Consider the following 10,693-nt stretch of genomic DNA (forward strand, 5'->3'; position numbering starts at 1 on the left):
AACTTGTCTAAACGTTTATTGAGCGAAATTTCGGGTTGTGTTTTCTAAAAGTGACAGCGTGACAGTTCTGATTATTGACTACTAGTTAATAATGTCCACATTATTAACCACTTTGAACAAATGCCGAGAAAGCCTACTTTACAAGTGGAAAAAAGGTTAATAATCATGTCATCAGACGCTAGTAGTGAAAAAATGATTTTCCTTGGCTGAAACCCCGTCCACTAAAAAATAAAGGCAATAATAAAATAAATAATAAAATGTGACACCTGAAGAAACAAGATATCGAGTTTTGGTTTTGGGAAGAAGTTGCTATTTTAATAAACTTTAAAATAGTGTGATGTAACTAAAGCTCGATAGGAATTGCAATTGAACAATTTTGAGATTATCACCAAAAAAGTCCCCAGTGTATGAAAGGTCTAAACCATCTAAAATGTAGTTTTTATAACCATCCATAAGTGGAGGCTACAGGTACCCAGCTTGTGAATGCAAGTATAACTCTCGAAGGCATCATCGTAGAAAGCTCGGCTTTGAAGATTTTCGTCACTGCAGATTATATTTTGGAAGCGGATCCGTTGCACAAAAACGCGCTTAAGTACCTCGGCACATCGAGTACTTTCTAACTTGTTTGACTCAGCGGATTATGTACTTTACCTCAATTATTTTTTCATCAACCTCACAATGTAAAACGACTGTTTACTAGTCGTATTCTTAAAATCTGTATTTCGTCCAATACAATTAGTAAATCAAACATAAGTGATTTTTGTTAAAAGTTTGGGAATTAGTAAAATTAATTTTGAATTTCACAACAATGACATTATGATGATATGACATGATAATTATTGACAGTGCTGAGTGCAATTGTCATAAACTACAGAAGATGAATGGTATGATTATGGTATGGTTGTTCTATTAAAAGTAGAGCTTAATAGAAACCGCGGAGATATTTTATCCTGTATTCGTTTAAATTGTCATGACCAATTGAACTCGTGAGTTTAAATATCCGGAAATTTTTTACTCATATTACATTCATGTAAATATTCCATACAAACATTACCTACCATAATAAAATCTTTAGCAAAAATATGCCACGCCTTACACATACCATAGAGAAAATACAATTTCCTCTATGCACATACCCACTTTTTTCTTCATTAAACAAAATAAACTAATGAACTCAATTAACAACATTTCCAACTTTTAGTTGCAACCCAAAGCGGATGGCTAGATATCAACACCCGGTTTCACATGACAAAAGCACAAATTTTACATATACCTAGTGCTAGGCAGAGAAAAATATCAAAATGAAGTCGCAAACGCCATTCTGCAGCATTAAAAAAGAACTACGACTAGTTTCGGCATGTATACCATATGTAAATATATACATACAAATTTTAATCTTAACACTAAATTTTTAGACTTTTTACACTACTTGAAAATAGCACATTGCCGAAACCAGTCGTACCTAGTACCGTAGTAGGTACTTTAGTTACAAAATATAGTTTTCATGTGGAAGGTTTGTAGTCAACTTTAACCCTAATTTACAGGTCTGGGGTGGATCGCACCCCACAGCCACTTTCAATGTCCATAAGTTTTTTTTCTTTAAATATTTTGGCCTGCGGTTCGTTCCACCCCACGCCCGTAAACTTGAAAGTTTTAGTGGCCAGTAAACTAGGGTTAATTCAACCTTATTTACTATACCCAATCACTTAAAATTAGTGTCGTTTCAAGACTAACAAAAAAACGATTTTAGATAACTGCTGATTACACTTTTAATTCTGTTATTGAAATTAACTAACATTTATAATGTAATGGATTGTTGAATTTTAATCTACATGGAAATTACAAAGAAAGTTTAGGAAATGGTAATGACTGTGTTCACCTGATAACAAACAATAAATGAATGAATTAATTTATGATTGCTTGAATATGGGTGATTTTTGGGTTTCCAAAAATGGTTTATCCTATGAACGAAAGAATGGTTTACACGTACAGGTACTAAGGTTACAGCGATCACATATCTTGAAATGGTAATATGTCATGTTTTGAAGAAGTTACTGTTTAGGACCGATCATACTTTTACACAAACTAAACGCACCTGCTGATTCGAGTTCCATACGCGACCCACCTAGTGATGCAGTCGCATATTTTCGCCCACTGAAAACAAAACGAAACTGTCAGTGGTAGATGTTTGTGTTACAGTTTCCATTAGTCATGTCGCAAATTTTCTAAAATCTATTTATTTGATTTAGAATGAGGAGTTTGATTTTCCTGTACAAGGAAAATGTGAATGTGCGTTTGACCAATCTCGTGAAGTCTCGCTTAATTTAAAATAATTATGAATATGGTAACGTGGTTAAATAAGCAATCACCTACCCATTGTCAAATGTATATTTTTTTGCATATCTATCTACATATTTCGATCCCACGCGCCTCTTTATTTCGAACACTCCCTTTAAGTTTAATTTACACAATACGGATTAGAAAAGTACCTATTTAATTTGATTACCTCGATAACGAGTATTCGCGATCTTTCAAAATCCAATTTTAGTCACTTTTGCTTTCTTACGAGTACAACGTTACTCTTAAGTCCATTTATAATGTTGGCACACGAAACACTGACGCAAATACCTATATGTGTGTAAAATATAGGTGCGTCTCAAGTATTTAAAATATACTTAGGTGGTGATCTCGGTTGTCATTCTGTGTCCTCAGAGAGTTCGTACGGCCCACATCTATTGTATGATAATTACTAAATTAGTGCTATATAATGCCTTTAGACGTGTGGGCATACTAATTCCACTTCAAAATCAAGTCGAAAGGAAATGCAACTTTAACGTACTTACTATAAGTGGAGGTTTGTTATGAAATTCGTTCGTGCAGGTATTAGAACGCACTTGGTATCGTTGATAAAGTAATTATTGTAATTTTCGGATTTTCTACTTGTAAGTACGGTGAGAGATATGTAGATAATGTAGATAATTAAATTCATCATTTTTACTAGAAATCTACCCATACCTTCACGAAAATGAATTTGCTATTATTTTAGATGAACAAAAACGGTGTGGTAACTCGACGGTGAATGTTAATAGGTCCCACAAGCCAGCAGAGCCATTTTAGAAAAATGAAGGATGAAATACATCAAAATTATAGGCTGATTATAGGCCCTTTTTGGACACTTGAACAAATTTTCAGGCGGCATCCTTTAAAGAAAAAAACTATGGCTCTGCTAGCTAAAGACGAATCTAGCTGACCACTTGTGAGATTTACTTCGAAGGCGAAAAATTCAGATCACAAAATTATAGGCTATTTATAGGCTTTTTTTAGACACTACAACAAATTTTCAGGCGGCATCCTTTAAACAAAAAAAAACTATCATCCAGATCAGTTTGATTTTGCCCCTCTCGGAGATGTAGTGGATAAATAAAAATTATTTATTTATTGTCTATTTATTGTCCCTCTCTTGTTCTGGGCCCTCAACGGGCTTTCGCCCAATTAATATATTTATTTAAACTCTAACTTATATTTCAAAAATCCGATACAACTGAATACCAAACGATCCTCGAGATCTTCACACATACATCATTTTTACAATACACCCTAAGGGGTTGATTCTGTCCCACTTGATCAGCATAGCTTGTAACACAAATTTTTTGAAATGGAATTAGTTTTACTTTTATTTGAGGTGCTTGAATACAACATTTCATTTAAATACCTTAACAAATAAAAGAAAACCGACTGCGCATGCGCAAAACAAATTTTTTGATTTGGCATTAGTTTCACTTTTATTCGAGGTGCCTAGATACAGAATTTCATTTAAATATATTAACAAATAAAAAATTAGGATTGCGCAAATACAAAAGTTGTTATGGGTATGCGCAGTATTTTTGTTTGCATCTGCATAGTTGCCTGAAGTTTAAGGAATATTTACTAACACAGAAAACCGGACATTCATATGTTCTTTGTAACAAGAGTTAGAAACCCTTTTTGGAGGTTTGCGCAGTTTTTGGTCCGTAACTTTTTGGCCCGTTGGTGTACGTAGCCGAAAAACAATTGCGAACTTTGTTATATCCTGAAGAACCTGTGTATATCAATTTTTAAAGCGATCGGACATTTCTACACAAAGTTATCGTACACACTGACAGACAGACGGACAGACAGGCAGCAATACAAAATTATAAACGATCTCGAGGTTCGTTAATAATATAATGAGACGAATAATTTTAATTTTTTTTTTGTACTTCTTTCCAATTCAGGAATACCGTTTCAACTTTTCTTCTCCTATAATATAAGAGAAGATGCGTAGACAACTAAGACACTTTTAACATTACTTTTTTTAAAACCTGAAACACAACAACTTGCTATATATTTGATTTATTAGTAAAAGAAAATTCAAATACCTACTTGACAGATGTCTCCAAACAGGTGGAACAATCCCTAACATTAAAGTTACTAGAATCTGGTAACTTCCGCAATTTTTGGGCAAAAAACATGCGTTCTCTCTCTAACTCACGGGCCCAATGGATTGCGATACAGTGACTGTATACCTACTGTATAGAGGCAGTTTGGTCATACTTTGGTGTTGTTTTTTTATTGGTAGGTGGGATATCCGCCATATTTTAACCAAATAAATCGGGTTGGCGGAAATTAACTTGGAATCCAAGGTGATCAAGTCACAAACAGTTGTGGCAATACCATTGTAACCATAGAAAAATGCCAAAATCTATCAATTCAATTAAACCGATCAGCTCAATGAAGAATATGGGAAAAACATGGCGGATATAGAGCATATGAGTCTTTATACAGTCACTGTTAATGGATCGATATTAATTACAAGGCAAAAATTTTTGGGCATGCGCATAACGTATCGCACATGTGATCACCTAGCTTCTTCTTTAGCCAGCAAAATCACAGTTTTTTTGTTTAAAGGATGCCGCCTGAAAATTTGTTGTAGTGTCTAAAAAAAGCCTATAAATAGCCTATAATTTTGTGATCTGAATTTTTCGCCTTCGAAGCAAATCTCACAAGTGGTCAGCTAGCTTCGTCTTTAGCTAGCAGAGCCATAGTTTTTTTCTTTAAAGGATGCCACCTGAAAATTTGTTCAAGTGTCCAAAAAGGGCCTATAATCAGCCTATAATTCTGATGTATTTCGTCCTTCATTTTTCTAAGATGGCTCTGCTGGCTTGTGGGACCTAATGTTAATGGTGAGTTGGTATACATAACGAATTTTTAAAAGGCCCATGACTCTTAAGTGTAAGGATTAGGGTAGTTTGTGTAGTTAGAGAAGAAAAGATTTATATTTTCGATGATGTAGACGTATAGAGATGTAGAGTTTTATCCGTCCGTCTGTTCCTCGTCCAACTCGACAACGATGTCAAACCTTCGCCAATCGATTTCTACGAGTTCAAGGATCAGGTTTATTGGACTAAAAGTCTTGTCAAAAATTCTCCTACTGAAAATCGTAAACGATTCTTCGTATCTTATTTGTACTCTTGGGTGTTTCTTCACGGTCACAAGCGTTTTACTGTTCTCAGCTTTTGTTTCATGGAAAATGTCTTTGTGAACCTGACAATTAAGACTTGTCTTATGATGTTCATTTTTCATAATAAAACGCTGCGCCCACTACAAAACCAGTAATCGCTGCACCTACCGACGAACCGAGAAATTCAGCCCTGTGATTATGATGTATCACTAACGTTAAACTCAATGCGCAGCTTATTTTCTATCTATCTAACCGGCACGTTAAGTTTAACCTTTCTGATACATCACGGGGTGAATATTTGGTAGCAAAAGGTACATGTGCCTTTTGCTTTGCTTTTTGACTCGGTCTATTTTACAAAAAAAGCGCACTGTGGGGGGTTAGAACCCGCGTCATCATAATCGGAAGCCAGCGCCATTGCAGTTGCGCTCCCATTAAATAATAACCGATTATAAAGCGAAAAACTAATACTTATAATTAACAATAATCTTACATTTATTTTATTTACCCTTTAAATGTGTATATTAGTTAATTTCAAAGACACATTGACGAAGTTATAATGCCATATTCCCTTTCAAATGGACAAATGCGCTTTAAACAATTGCGATCGGGGCGAGCGCGCCGAGCACACCTTCGGCTGTCGAGCGTTACGCGTGACCTAGGACTCCTAATATTGTCTTTACCACCTTCATCAAACCGAAGCTAACAAGACCAGGCAAAGCCGGCAGGGCATGCAAGCCAGGCCGGAAATAAGAGTAAGACTGGTATCCAAATTCAAATATATAAATAAATACATCGACTGACAAGTGCTCTCAATGCCACGTACTAGTCGCGTAATTAAGTGTTGATGTAGACGCCAGTAAGATAGTAGAAAACATCTCCCCCAAAATATTTCGTCATCCCGAATGTTCCACCAGGAATATTATCCTCTTTGCCCACAAAACGTGGAATGATGGTCCATAAAAATTCTCCCCAGTATATTTACGCAAGCACTAGCAAGTTCATCCACGGGAATTCCAAAATACTCGCTGTCGTAAAGTACTCCCCATGACCAGAACGTATTCCTCTCGGGGGTATTCGACACTCGAAATTCGCCCACGAATACTGGGAATTTTACTCAAAACGTGAAAAATCAATCCACACCAAGAAACTAGCAACGAGCTTCCTATATAGGGAAACTCGCCCCATAGAAAATTCACGTTTAACAAAACCTCGCTACAAGTGCAATTAAAACTCGCCCTTGAAATAGGTGTTCTACTATTCTGTATTTTCCTTACGAGCGAGTCTTCTTGATAGGCGTATTTAAGCTACTAAAGAGAAAAGGAGGTGACAGCGAGAAAAAGAAAAAATTATTATGTTTTTCTCTAAAATGTTGCAGGAAAAAAATTCTTCGAAAAGATAGTGGTGTGTTCACGAGTGTACCAGTGTACAGAATGGGGGGGGGGGGGCACTTGGAATAGAGGAGGAATAACGGTGGTTCTCCTTTTTGCAAAATAATTTTTGTATGGTATTCAGAATTATGAAAAGTTTGCTACCAATCTAGGTACTTTAAATTTGTGGTCAGTGTGCATGGTCAAGAGGGTCGTACTTTTTTTAATGGTAACTACTAGTTTTACTTGTATATCACTAAAGAGTATACTTTTTTGGATATAGCAGTACAAAAGGTGTGCACTTTAAGAATACCTATGTACAAAAATAGTGGTCGATATTAATAAATATATGCCCCCCTTGACTCTGCAGACGTACGCCACCGAACACAATGTTAAAGTATGTAGATTTGCAGCAAACTTTTTATAATTTTGGATAGGTACCATAAAACGCTTCTTTAAAAAGATGCTGTTTTGAACAGATTCAGAGATCCAGACAAAATTTCCATCCTGTATATTAAAAACAATATACCGGATGTGCTATAATTTTATTGGATGGAGAAGCACCGTGCTCCCTCTTCCTTTTCTGACACCCCTGGCCCCGCGGAGTAACGTTGACACTGGGAATCGAACAGTCTATACGCTTTTGTTGAGTAAAATACGCTGGTTGTCCGTTAAAGACCTATATTTCTAAGTTGGCATTATTTCAGGTTCTATATTTGCAAATTTCTTCATGACATTTTTCCCAGTTTTCATTTTAGTAAAGCATCGCATCTGTACTGTTTTTGTTTAGCCCCGAATCGAAGGAGAGAGCGAGTGTAGGTATATCAGTTCTATTCCAGTCGTAAATATTTCAGCCGTCACTGCATCTTCTTATAATACTAATGGTGGTTTGCACCGACAAATTTAAGCAGAGCTTAGCTTAAGCGAGGCTTAAAATCCATGGTAACGATTATTGAGACAATGGTTGCCATGCTTCTTAAGCTACGCTTAAGCTAAGCGCCGCTTAAATTTGTCGGTGCAAACGGCCATTATTGAAGTATCCAAAACGGCCATTATTATGTACAGTTCCTGTAACAGATAGCTAGGAACCATTTTATGAAAATATCCGTGATTAACGAAGGTCCCAATTGATTACAAGAAACTTTCTTGGATCCTGTGCGAGTATACGTGTCGAAGGAGCAGTATGGGCGATAGACCAAAAATGTTTATTTTCTTGGTTTTAAAAAATATTTTCAGTTTTTAAAGAACAAATCGGCCTTGACGGTGAAACAGTAACTATTTTCTTTTCTGACAACCTATGCCTTTCACGATACATCCATCTTTGTTTAAATGTAGGCATGAGTGGTCAAAGTAACCGATTAGTACGTATAGGGAAACCACAGCATCCAAAGAATAGCAAGAACCTCACCAAGCAAAAAAAAAATAAGAAGAAGAAGAATCTAAAGGAAATAAAGGAGTTCAAAACTCGAGGGGGAATTGTCAAGTGGGAGGAATGTAAATGATATTAAGATACTGAAAGTTCTGACACACGAGAAAAATCCGAAGTACCTGAAGTTTACAAGCAATCTGAAGAAAATAAAAAAACCTGAAACATCAGAAAAAATGAGACATTTTCAGGGATCTGAGGAAGCTGAATTATCTGTAGATTTGAAAGAATGTTTAAAAAATCCACAGTATCTGAAAATGAACATTCGGGGAATGTAAAGAAATAGAAGAGTCCTAAAAATCCAAACAATGTTACAAGAACTGGAAGAATCCGAAGAAATGGTCAAGTTTCTGAAGGGAAACCTTATTGTTCCAATTCGAGCACTCTGCACCACATTCGTTTAATGGATTACACGTCTCCCAAAATATTCCTCTTATAATTACAAGGATAATTTTTTGTACAGTATAAAAGGATTTCAGTTTCAGGATTTGTACATTTTTCGATTCATTCAATTCTAATTATTTTTAGTTTTCGCAGGAAATTTGGAGCACCCATTGCGATATCCTTTAAGTCACCTTTGCGTCAATAAAAATTCCGATACTTGTATTTGTTTACCACGTAGAACACACTGACACGTGTATTAAAAAAATGTCGCGTCACACCTAGTTACATAATAAATTGTTATTCATGTTGTCATACGGCAAAATACAGAATAGTTGCTCTATTAGTGACCAAAAGATTGTAAACTATATACAAGTACTAATTATTCTGTATAACCAACCAGGAAATTACTAATGTATCTATAACCCAATGTCGCCAATCTACCAGTTTTTTTCCCTATAATTTATAGAGCTGGCGACTAGTCGTGTAAAGGTAAACATACCCGTATCATACATCATCGTGATTCTAAGTGATGGAAATACCTTATTTGTACACTCATGCGGTTATCCCGCAAGATGAAAACTGTTGTCAATTAATATAACTTGTAAAATATGATGTGCGTCGAGGGATTCGCAATAATTTAAAAAAAATGTTTAATTAGAAACTTAAAATGACAAGTATAAGGTGTTTACATTTGGAAAACATATTTTACATTCATTTGCATATGTGGGCTTAGAAATTTTATTTTTAAGGAAAGAAAGTTTAAATATCGGAAACCTCATTTACTTATTCGTTTTTTACCAATTATGTATAAAACACAAAATTTACTATTGCCATTAATTAAATAGCCAATTTCAGGTTATTGATTTATCGACATCGATTTCCCATTTAATTGAGAAGGTAAGGCCTTTCTGAATCGAAAATGTGTAACCACCTGTTGTGCGCTGAGTGTTCGCCATTTTCTATAATTAAAGGTAATTAGGAGTTAGAGGCTAATTTCACAACGTATTAATTTATTTTGCATGCAACTCACCAAGAAGCTATCGTACATTCAAAGCTTAAAAAAATCTGAACCATTTTATACACAAAATACTCACGTTTTCCTTCACAGGATCGAAACTTGCCCCCATAAATTTTTTGTCTAAAGTCTCCGAAGAATTTGAATAACTCCGAACAACATAGTTACCGTTATCAGTTTTAACATCAGATTAATTCAGTACAAAAAAGTCTAATTATGTGGGAGTCCAGGAAATAAAAATGGCTTTGTACTTAGCCGCTATGGTATACGTAAATTAATTTAAGCGATTTCGCGAACATCTCGCTCCTTTCCACCTGACATGGTATACGTTAATAGGACTTGATCTACATAATTTTTGTGTAACAACTGAAATAATTTAATTGATCTTAATCACAAATTGAGTTGTCGTTGCGTGGAGGGTTATAAAAGTAAATTAAGACATTCTTTTTTAGAACTGTTCAATTGGTACTCAAAACTAGATCTAAAACGTAAGTTATAGGGTCATAAATTAACATTAATGAACTTGATAAAAGAATCTATACGAAACCACTTTTACTTTAGTTGCATAAATGAGAACTTACTAATAGAACTAGTTGGTGACTGTTACTGCCATTGTAGAATATCCAGGTCTGGAATAGTTCTCCAACTGAATTTTGTCTTGCTCCATGACCGTAGGCTCATGTGTGTGCAGAATTCAGAAGCTACAAAATAAACGACACATTGCAACATAACATGTCTAAGCTTAAGACATGATGGTTACAAAGAATCTGAATCATTTAAAGGCGCATTATAAACAACCTTGATAAGAGTTATGCAAATATAGCTGGTAATTTAAGAGATAGGGATTATACGTAGATATTAAATCTTAATTTATAGATCTGTTTTTTTGCATATCAATTCATTTTCCTTATTTGTATAATACAATGTATTTCTGAGAGCTCTAGATTTTCCCTGCATTTCACTTACGTGTCTGATGGCTCTTGGTTCATAACAAACCTAAAAAGTTATGTTGCTACAAATGT

At 35.1% G+C, this 10,693-nt stretch overlaps 1 long non-coding RNA gene across 1 annotated transcript; it reads right to left on the reverse strand.

Annotated features, from left to right (window-relative positions):
* Positions 1-9,420: 9,420 nt before the first annotated feature.
* LOC116172757 lies at positions 9,421-10,421 on the reverse strand. Its single transcript, XR_004145744.1, has 2 exons — positions 10,253-10,421; positions 9,421-9,615 (listed from the first exon to the last, which is right to left on the reverse strand). It is a non-coding gene; the product is annotated as an uncharacterized LOC116172757 (long non-coding RNA).
* Positions 10,422-10,693: the final 272 nt, after the last annotated feature.

This window comes from Photinus pyralis, unplaced genomic scaffold (assembly GCF_008802855.1).
Source record: "Photinus pyralis isolate 1611_PpyrPB1 unplaced genomic scaffold, Ppyr1.3 Ppyr1.4_LG5, whole genome shotgun sequence".
Classification (NCBI taxonomy): domain Eukaryota; kingdom Metazoa; phylum Arthropoda; class Insecta; order Coleoptera; family Lampyridae; genus Photinus; species Photinus pyralis.